Source organism: Haliaeetus leucocephalus, unplaced genomic scaffold (genome assembly GCF_000737465.1).
Source record: "Haliaeetus leucocephalus isolate CR32 unplaced genomic scaffold, Haliaeetus_leucocephalus-4.0 Scaffold406, whole genome shotgun sequence".
Lineage (NCBI taxonomy): Eukaryota > Metazoa > Chordata > Aves > Accipitriformes > Accipitridae > Haliaeetus > Haliaeetus leucocephalus.
In genome coordinates, this window is record NW_010972842.1 from 9,830,381 (window position 1) to 9,840,961 (window position 10,581).

General features: G+C 38.6%; 1 pseudogene; it reads right to left on the reverse strand.

Annotated features, from left to right (window-relative positions):
• Nucleotides 1-363: 363 nt before the first annotated feature.
• The window catches only part of LOC104835885, a 16,218-nt pseudogene continuing 6,000 nt past the window's right edge, over nt 364-10,581 (reverse strand).

Consider the following 10,581-nt stretch of genomic DNA (forward strand, 5'->3'; position numbering starts at 1 on the left):
GAAAATAATTTAAGATAAGAACAATATATGCACATGCACTAGGAAAGCACAAATGAATACAAGCACGTTCATATACACTTTGAACAACAGCGTGCTTGCAGTGACTAGTTAACCTGTTTACATACATTCTGAATCCAAGTCACAGGACAGGTTGGGTTTTGTGGCTTTTTCAAAAGCTGTTTCAGCTAGTGACAGTTAAGACTTTTAAAAAGACTAATAAGGATAACTCTTACAAGAATATATTTGGGAAATGAAGACTGAAATAAGTTAAACTAAAAGGCATATTTTTGTTTACATCAACAAACACATAGAGTATTTGTGTGAGGTAGTCTAGGCATTGAAACAGTCCATTCAGCTTTCCAGTTAGTCCACTGAGTAAAACCCCTTCAAAATTACATTGTCTGTAGATCTGCTGCTGACATCTTCTGGATTGCCACCATCTTTTAATGCTGAATCCTGGCCAGTTAACTAGAAGAACAGAATACACAGGCCCAGAATAATTGCTATGCTAAAATTACCCTCATATTTGAGTACAGCTTCCAGTCAACACATTAAGTGTATTAGTGGCCATTCTTAAAACAACATTTAGACAAGACTACCATTACCACACAGCAATCTCAAGCCTCGCAAAAAGTCTTACTACCCAAACCTTGAAATCTGTACTTGAAATATTCAATAGTAGGTAACAGTTCTGCAAGCTGATTCTTTACAAGTGTCAAAATTGAGTTTTTTCTAGTTGTTCTTTGCCTCTGCCTCAAATCAGAGGTCAAGCCACACAAACAGCTGTTTAAGGAGAGTTATGTATAGCAATAAAACAAATCAAGCATTAATCGAAAGCTTCCACAAAAACAAGATTTAACAAGCAACTCCACACTGTCATGTCAGCAGTGGACAACCTATTGAGTAGGCTGCTGATTTCTAAAGCAGCAAACCTATCAATAGGCATTCAAAAATCATCTGCCAGAACAAGATTAGCTCATGCTTTTAAATTTATAAGATTCATATCCTCTTCATTTTGAGATTTTTTTTTTTTCCTGAATTAAGAACCGCTTCCAAATAAGTCAGTTCATTCAGCAATTGGTCAGTGCAGTAATATACAAGTACAGTAGTATTTAGAGACCCTGCCACCAGACCAGAAACAGTCACTAGTGCCAGATCTTGGAAAAAAAAATTTGTTTAATAGCTATAAAGTATATTCAAGACAATTTCTCACATCTACATCCTAGTAAAACTATCATTATGCTTAAATTTAGATTCCTGAATCCACTGGGGATGCATATATGCATTTCTTCTCAGTTATGTCATTCATTGTACATCAAGAATTAATTCTACTTCAAACCCTCCCTGGCCTAGCCCCCCTTCCTTACCTTTTCTCCGTCTGCTAGTGTTTTGGGGCATTCTTCTGATGGAGGTGAATGAGGTCCTTCAGTGGTCACTGAATAAGGTCGTTTAGGTGCAGCATTCTTAGGATCTGTAATTGGAGTCCCACTTAATTCATGCTGTCCTTGGACAAAATGTGATCCGAGTTGAGAACCTGTGTTATGTCCTGGAATGGTGCAACCAACTGGAGCTCCCAATGTTCTTATTGCAACTGTAGCCTCCATTTCTGTAGGAGACACCGCGCTTCTAGAGTTCAGCCATGAAATTAAAGACTGCATTCCACCCACTACTTCAATACATACTTGAATCAGTAACAGGAATGGAGAGTCCCTTAGACACTGATGGCACAGCTACACAAGGTAGCTTCTCTCTCTTGTTAGCACCGTTAGATTTCTGATACACAGCATTTCTGTAAAAGTCAGATGCTAGAGTTATAAAATGCTAGTTTGTAAAATACTGTACTTTTCCTTTCCAGAAAGTCCATGCAAGACAAATGTCTATCTTCTTATCTCATTGTCACAGCTCTACCAAACAACAAACTCACAGGCAATCTAGAATGAGATCTTCATTTTGCTGAACTTCAGACCGCAAATTTAAACTTAAGCATTTTCTTTAGTCAGTCTCTATGTACTTGCACTGTTTTCCAGGGTAGTATATCCAGCACTCTGTACTGCTTTTCATGAATGTATCTGCTCTACCCATACAGGCATCCCATTTTATTTTATTTTTAATGCTACTCCTACAGTACCAAATGGTCTGAACACAGCAGGCATTACACATTTGGTACTCTTGGGCTATTACTCTCAAGATTACATATTCCTCCTGGGCTGAAGTAGCTCATGAACAAGCAGACCTCCCAGGAAGTGACACACTCTTTTACTGCCCGAGTTCTCATACTGCTGCACCAAGTCAGCAGCAGCTCTAGTGTTTCTGTGATCAAGATCAGCACTTCATTAGGACATAATACTGCTTGGCATTAACCATACTTTTTGTTAGAAAGAACAGCTACCTACCTATAAAACACTCTGGCTTCAAGTTACATGCTAAACTATGGGGATCTACATTCAAGACCAAATAATTTCTCTGGTATCACATTCTTTCTTCCTATATGTGTTCACATACACTGAATTAATTTTTTCAAGGATTTCTTTAACCTGTCTCTCCCCATGTGCCCAAAGGAGATGACAGCTTTGTTCCTGAAGCCATTAGAGCGCTCCACATGCTTATGAACAACATAGATTCAACACAAAATCCTAGACCTCATTCACATTGCGAGTCAGTTAAAAAGCAGCTTCTTCACAGTTTTAAGGTTATGGTGCTAACCTTTATCTCTCTGCTGTAGAAGTGTCCAATTTAGAAATCTTATTTAAAGAAGAGACATTATCTGGTGTTCTGGAGTCTGTGTCTCTGGAACTGTCCAAACAACTTCCATCTGAAGAAGTCCTTTTGCACTGAAGCCCACTAGCATTTTGACTAGCACCTAGCATGCTTTGCTGAAACAACAACAACAAAATAATGAAGTAATTATTAAAGCAAAAAAAAAATGCCAGAAGAGCCAAATTTTTATTATACCTTCTTTCTTTTCTGTAAGGTTTCTGCAGGCAAAAAATAGTGGAGATGCTTTCTCTTCACATGAGCTGCCTCAATCTTCATACCATCCTTTAGCATATTGAGGTTGTTAGCCTGGCTGGAAACTAACAGGAAATTTAGCGTTGTAGCTTAGTGGGAATGTTTGCATTAGGTATTTGTCAAAGTTACATACGGTTTCTTTAGAAACAGCAAGCCTTTAAGTCTGTCCAGCCCAAACAAAGAATAAGAAGTTGTCCCAAGATGAACGTGACCCAAGATGCCCATTTCACATCCAGTACAGACCAGGTATGTAATAGCTATTTAAGTTCAAATATACATTTATGTGCTCAGTTACAGCTGTGGTTTGCTAATCATGCAGCTCACATCTGAGCTGATTTTAGCCTGAAGGAGATAATACTCCTTAACCCTTAGTTTTCTGGTTGAAAATAGATCTAGAGGAATTTCTGAATCAACCCAACTGTGCTCAGCTGATGAGAGACCAGACACCTTAATCAAGATTTAGACTAATTTTTTTGTTTGATATTTACAGTGGTGATTGTGGGTTTTTTTTTTCACTAATTCGGGTGTTAAAACTCTATCTGTCCAAGACAGTCTAGATTTTAGGGACATCTGACTTATCAGAACCACCACAATTTAAACCAGTTTTTCTTAATTGCCTGCAAAGAACCTTTTATGCAACTAAAAAATGCTATACTAGCACAGCAGTTATTACAGAATTAAGTCACATTTAGGTAAGTTTAACAAGCCTATCGTGAGCATAACTGGAAAGTCAGCTTACTAACATACAGAGTGGGAATCAAAGTAAGGACATGCAACAAAAACAAAAAGGCTTATAAGTCTTTCTACAGGAGACCTAGAAGTGAAATAAAAGCACACATATGAACATTCACACTGGTATGAACAGTTGCTTCAAAGTAAATTCAATAATGTTTTTATGGAAAAGTGAGATAAAGTTCATTTAACAAAAGCCTTCCAAACTATGAGCCTTATACTCTTGAGCCCATCAACTTTGCCCTCTAGAGATAATCTCTCAAAGTCAAGGCACATGATAAAAGCTTTCTTGCATGTAACTACTGGTCACTCCCACATTTGCCAGGGGATATCACACCTCTCAAGAAACACCTTTTCTGTTCAATCTCTCTGGATTCAAACCCTGTATCTGAAACATATTGTTGGCTGTGCTTCACTAAACTAAGAGCACACAGCTATGCTAATAAAGTTTGTGCATAGAAATACAGGATTTAACATTAGTTCTAGCCTCTTAGCAGTACATAAACCTTGTTGACATAATTTACATTTGCCACAACATTGAAACACAGTGCCACTGGATGTAACGTATAAGACAAGCATCAGTTCAGAGAAGAGTACAAGTCTGAGGAAGTCACCCCACCTGGCTTGAAACTCAGACAAGAGTTTTGATGCTTTTTTTCTGTGTTTTTCTCATATCCCAAAGCATGAGCTAAAAAGAAGGTCAGCTTTTACTGCATTTACTCATGTTGTCTGAGCAACACAACACACAGCTCACGCTGGTACCATGGATAAATGTTTGTTTGCACTGATGAAGAGTTTAAAGGAGTGCACTGTTTAGAACTTTTTGTCCAAACACACTTGTCACTTCAGAAGAGTAACCCGATTTCCTTAGTTTGTCATTATGATAGCAAGGCATGAGCCTCACAGCACACGTGCACTTCTGAAAGGCACAAGAGCAGTCAGCTTGGGAAGAAGTAAACAGACTGTGGAAAAGACCTATACTTTCAAATGACTGCTCACCCCAAAATCCCTTTATTCTAGCATTATCTAACAACACTTGAAATATTACTTTATTTCTACATCTATCAAAAGTAATAATGGAAGATGAACATGAAGCTTTACATGCAAGACTGCGTGTCATTACAATGCGACCACTCACTGCTTTTCAAAGTTCTGGGATGATATCATACATAAATTGTTATTTTGGAAAAAATACTCTCAACAGGCATTAACAACTTATTTTAGAGACTGATACAGTTAATTCCCACTTTCAAAGTTCAGCAACTGACAACTGTTTTTGACAAGTGTAGCTACACCCAGTAAATGGACATCTCCTGGCTTCACATCTGACTGTCCACCTCATGAATCGCAGTTCCTTTGTGAGAGTTTACTATGATCTGCAGAGCAGTTATTTCACATGTGGTATATGGTATAGGACTTTAGTACACACTTTTGTTTCAAGATGGACTTACTGTTCCAAAGTGTCAAAACAGTATGTTTTTCAGGCTAATCTTCTATGTTTCGCGCTCCATAGAAATATCTAATAGCTAATACCAGAAGGAAGCACAATTCACTTTGTGAAGCAACTTGCACTAGAATAAAAAAATGAAACCCTACAAGACTAGAGCAAAATATAGGCTTACCTTTGAACGACTGGATAACGTACGTTAAATCAACGTTAACACTTGCTGCATTTTCCACTTTCCTAAATACAATTCCAAGAAACCACATTGACACATATCCACTCCTAAAAAGACAGATTCACAAATCTATCATTTATGCACAGATGCCAGTTATCTGGATGCTAGTATGTACTCTCAAGAAGGGAGTAAGCAAAACAATTTAGTTGTATGCAGCAGCTAAAGATTAGAGTCAGCCCATACTTAAGTTCTCTGAGAACTCCTCCCTGAAGTTCTCCCTTCTTTAAAAAGATCCTACATGCTCAGAACCTTGCCTGTCAGACCTCGTACCTACAAAACAGTAGGTACGTAACTGAGCATCTCTCACAGGTAAGCTGAGGTGAAGGAATATAAACAAGGTACAATACATCAGCCACACTTCAGTTCAGAAAAGTAATGAAACTCACTGTTTACAAAGTTCTCGGCTGCCAGGGAAAGACTGTGGCTTTACATGTGCAATAGATATAAATTCATTCCTCTCCAAGTTTCCAACCAGCACACGAATTTTAGATTTGACAAGACCAATCCTAATATGAACAAGAGACATTTACTCATTTTTAACTGTATCCAGCACAGTCGTTATATGCCTTTTTACAATACAATGCTAATACAAAAATGCTAACCAGTCAGTAAGTAGTAAGTTTCATTCAGCTGAGCAGATACTAGATATTTATATCACACACACTGTAGTTTGAGAAGTTTCCAGTGACATTTGAGCTTTAAAGTTTCCAAAGACAGAGGCAAACAAGTTTAACTTGTACTTTTAACGGGTCAGATACAACACTTCAACATATAACCTATGATGAAAATATCAACAAGAAGCAGATTCCCAGCACCTCTGGCTGCATTTTGAAGTGCAGCAAAACTTCTTTTTTACCCCTAAGATCAAGGAGAACAACCGTTTAGAAAAGGCTCGAGCACAACTCTTCCATTACACCTGAGTAAAGAAGCTATTCTTCCTGCAGATTGACCTGTGAAAAGAGTTTACCCTCTTCCAGCCAAACTGAAGAATATAGTTCCTTTAATAAACAAACGATCCAGTCAACACAGTCTCATCAGAGACTTACCCAAGAAATGTATCATGACCACAAAGGCTATTCTTTTAAATGAAGTACTGGCATTTTACCCTTCTACCTAAAACACTGCTACCCTTGAAAGCAGTCAGAACTCTACGTTCTTCACAAGTATCTTATGTTGATGAACAACAGAGATGTGCCATCTATTCCCAAATCCATTCAAGAGCTGGTGAACTAAACTTGTTCTTATAGCAGACAAACTGAAGCAAATTTATCTTCTGCTTTTCATTTTCCCAGATGCAAAACTAAGCCCCATTTGCTGCCATTTCTGTCACTGCAAAAACGTCAGCTTTTACTGGAGCCAGAACTTTCCTCATCTTTATTGTGAGATACGATAAACTTTGTTCACTTAAAAACATTTCACATTAAAAACTATTTGGCTCTAAGCCCTCTGCCCATAACTCCTTGTTGTATACCTAACTGCAACTGACATCAAGCTGTAGCTGATACGATTTTTAAGTGAACACATTAAAAAGTTCAGGTAAAAGGTATTACCTATTAGAGCTATTTTTAAACATGAGAGAAGATGTCTTTTAGAGGTAGCATAAGAATTAAATTATTTGCCTTAAAGCGCAAGCCAAACTTTGAAGTATAACCAAGGTGCCCTCAGAACAGTGGTCTGTTACACAGAGCTATTTTGCTTGCTTACTTGAGCAAAGCAGGTAAAGTACTCATTTCTTAAGAGTGAGAACACCACACACATTACAGTACCTTAATTCCTCACCGTTTCCCCTTATTTCAAGACTCACAGTTAGTCAGCCCATTCACACAGGTTCAACAAGTTATTATTGGCATGTCTCCCTTGAGACAGTGACAAATGTCATGTCGTAAGCAGTCATTTTCTCTAACCACAGTTGAAGTGGTTCTCACATTACCTTTCACAAAGTAGATCAGCACTCCTGCAATTTACCTATCCACTACCAAGCATGCTGAGATGATCATTTCCAGCACTAAACACAAGATGCCTGAGCACACTACTAGATTAAAACTCAGTAAACACTATTTATCAGCATTCAGGTACTCTGTGCAGACGGTCAGGTTTCACCCCGATTAAACAGCCTTGTTTCACTTCACTGGAGAAAAGTAGGCTCTGGAACAGGCGGACTACCTAACCAGAGCAACTTAGCATTGAGTGCAATCTAGTCCTAAATTAAATATTACATCCAGTAAAAAAGCTATGAAACCAAGTCTTCTAAGGCTCTAAAACAGGGGTCTTAAAAGGGGGGGGGGGGCAGGGTGTATGCCGGGGGGTGTACGCCAGGGGGTGCACAAGACAATCCACTGGGTCCAGGAAGAAAAGATTAGAGCTTCAGTAATGTGTACGTAACTTGCAAAGAAGTAGATATAGACCGCAACTATGTGTTCAAAAATGACTATTTTTGTTGTTGTTTTGCTCACAGGAGTGCACAAAAGTTTGGAGACCACTGCTCTGTAAGTCAGTAAAAGATCAAGCTCTCCAGTGTCCACTACGCATCTGATGACATCAAGTAATCCCCATTTACTTCAGTCTCTGCAACAAGGAACATCTTCCTAACTGAAGTAGCCTTGGGTAAGTAGTCTCCTTAGACTCCTGGCATCTGCTTCTCCAGATGACACAGAGCATACGCACACTAACCCTCTTTGTTCCTTCTCATCATGACTTAGGTCTTTAGGTTAACTTCTTAAACAGCAAGATAACTTATGCTAACTTCCCTTCACAAGAAAGCTTTTAGTTTTGCTGAGGAACTGTCTACTTAACTCCGTACTGTATTCCATGCCTAGCTGCACAGTTGAAAGTTTTATTTTTTTTAACTGCAACACTGAATTGAGTGTCAATTATCTATTGAACCCACACTCAAAGCAAGACTTACCACTCCAAGTGATGCTCTTTAGTAGAGGCACTAGCAGTCAGCACAATATAATGTCTAGAAGAAAAGAAAAATTGATATCCTAGCTCAGGACTTTATATTCCTTCAAGTGAAACCAAAACTGCCTTAAATGTATAGAATGTGACTTCCAGACAAGACAGATTATATCCTGCATTCGGCACAGTATTAACTGAAGAAAAACTGATTACACCCTTTATAATTGCATTCTGCTACATTCTAAGTATCAGAGTTGATTTCTTTTAATAAGAACAGTGTCAGTGGCATAACACATATAGTTTTTCTATCTTCCCTATACTTATCCTTACCGAAATTCATATGACTACCTCCAGTTTCTGAAAAACAAACATCAATGCCACCTTCTATTGAGACTGCAAGCTAAAACTCACTATGCTAACCAGTAAGTAAATAATTTCAAGTTCAGATAACAGATTTCATACATACTTGTATTTCTGAAAGAAGTCCAGTGGTTCAAAGAGCTTTGACCAGTCTGATTTTCCTTGGAGAATCTCATTCGTAACTGCAAGACCTACAATTAAGGTTGAAAACCTTACTACCATTTTTTTTTTTTTTTAAAGACTAGCAGAGCATGATATAAACTTTATAAGATAAAGGTTTTGAACAATGATTGACAGATCAAAAAGCAGGGATTCCCTTGACACAATGCAGGTCTACTACAACAGTTCATTGTAAAACTGGTCCCTTATTGCCTGCAACAGATATACTTCCCAGAGAACTCTTCTGCCTAAAAGGGCGGAACACCTCGCAGAATATAACCAATTCAGATAATGTGGTTTCATAGAGCAAGAATTATACTTTTTAATCAGTTAATAAGCATGTAAAGAACTTTACCATGTTTTAACTCCTCTACCATTACCACTCGCGTTGATGTAGACACGTTGTATGTAGAGTTCTGCTGTGGATAGGCTGGGGTGATGATAGGCATTACATGATATCGGTCTCATCAGTTCACCTATGATGTTAAAACAATTGTGCTCAGCACCAGCAGCTTAGCTTAGAAGAAAGTTTAAAGGCTTCTGAATTCAATGTCTACATACCCTAGGGTCCCATACTGGTAAGTTAAGATTGCTCTCTTTGTGCTGTTTCAGCAATACAGGTTTTGGCCACTCCCTGTGTAAGAAAAGCCAGTAACTCACCATCCATTTAAAACTCTGCCATGTAATTCAGGGTAGGATTGAATGTTGTTGGTGTAAATCTTATATAAAGAACTACCACAAAAAGTGTAACTACTTTCTGCAAATTAAAATAGTCATAAATAGCTCTTACCATTTTGAAAAAAACAAGAACTTGTTAACCAGAGTAGAAGCCAAAGCGTTTGGATAGAGCTGACACGTTCTTGCTACTAGCACGGCCCAGGAAACCCTACCAAGGAATCCCAGCATGTTGGAGTAAATGCCACGTCCTACAATGCAGACATTGTCCTTAGCCTGTAGTCTTCCCATGCCCAAGTATAGTCCTTCAAATTTACAGCACCACCTTCACAATCTATAGAATACCTAGCACCCTTCAGCCTCCAAGTCAGTTATTTTTGCAGTGCAACGAGGCCAAAACTGTTGGTCCTTACAGCGATGAGAAAAAGAATCGGTACCACACCACTTCCCAAAATACTGCTACTCTGAAATTTGCCTGCACTGCTACAGCTACTGCTTCACTCCAACTTCCCTTAAGAAGAAGGTTCTGCCATTCTTCTAGCACTTGCTCTAGTCACATGCGCAAACGGTATTTTCTTATTCCTTATGTATCAAGCTTTTATACTTCACTTGGCATTTTTATCCTTTGTAGTCAAGTTCCTGATAAGCAATGCAGCACCTTGTCTTGTAGGCACTCCCCTCTTCTCCCCACTCTACCCCCATTAAAAAACACACAGAATCTACCCCATGGGGGTAAAAAACTGTTATTTAAACAGCTATCCAAAGCTGAAGGACTTCTAATGCTATTATTTTTTCAGCATGAGGTGCCTCTGAAAAGTTTAAAGATCACAAACAATCACATTACTCACGTTTTGCCCACAGTTTAATTGCATGGAGCATGAGCCAGAAGTTCTCTTTATTTGGCACTAGGTGTAGTATTTCATCAGTAACTCTGCAGCCTGTAAGAAAAAATGTTGAAGTACAGAACATCCTAGTAACAGGTTGTCCTGGGTTCAGCTGGGATAGAGTTAATTTTCACAGGAACCTAGAAGTGGGCACAGCCAGGACAGCTGACCTGAACTAGCCAAGG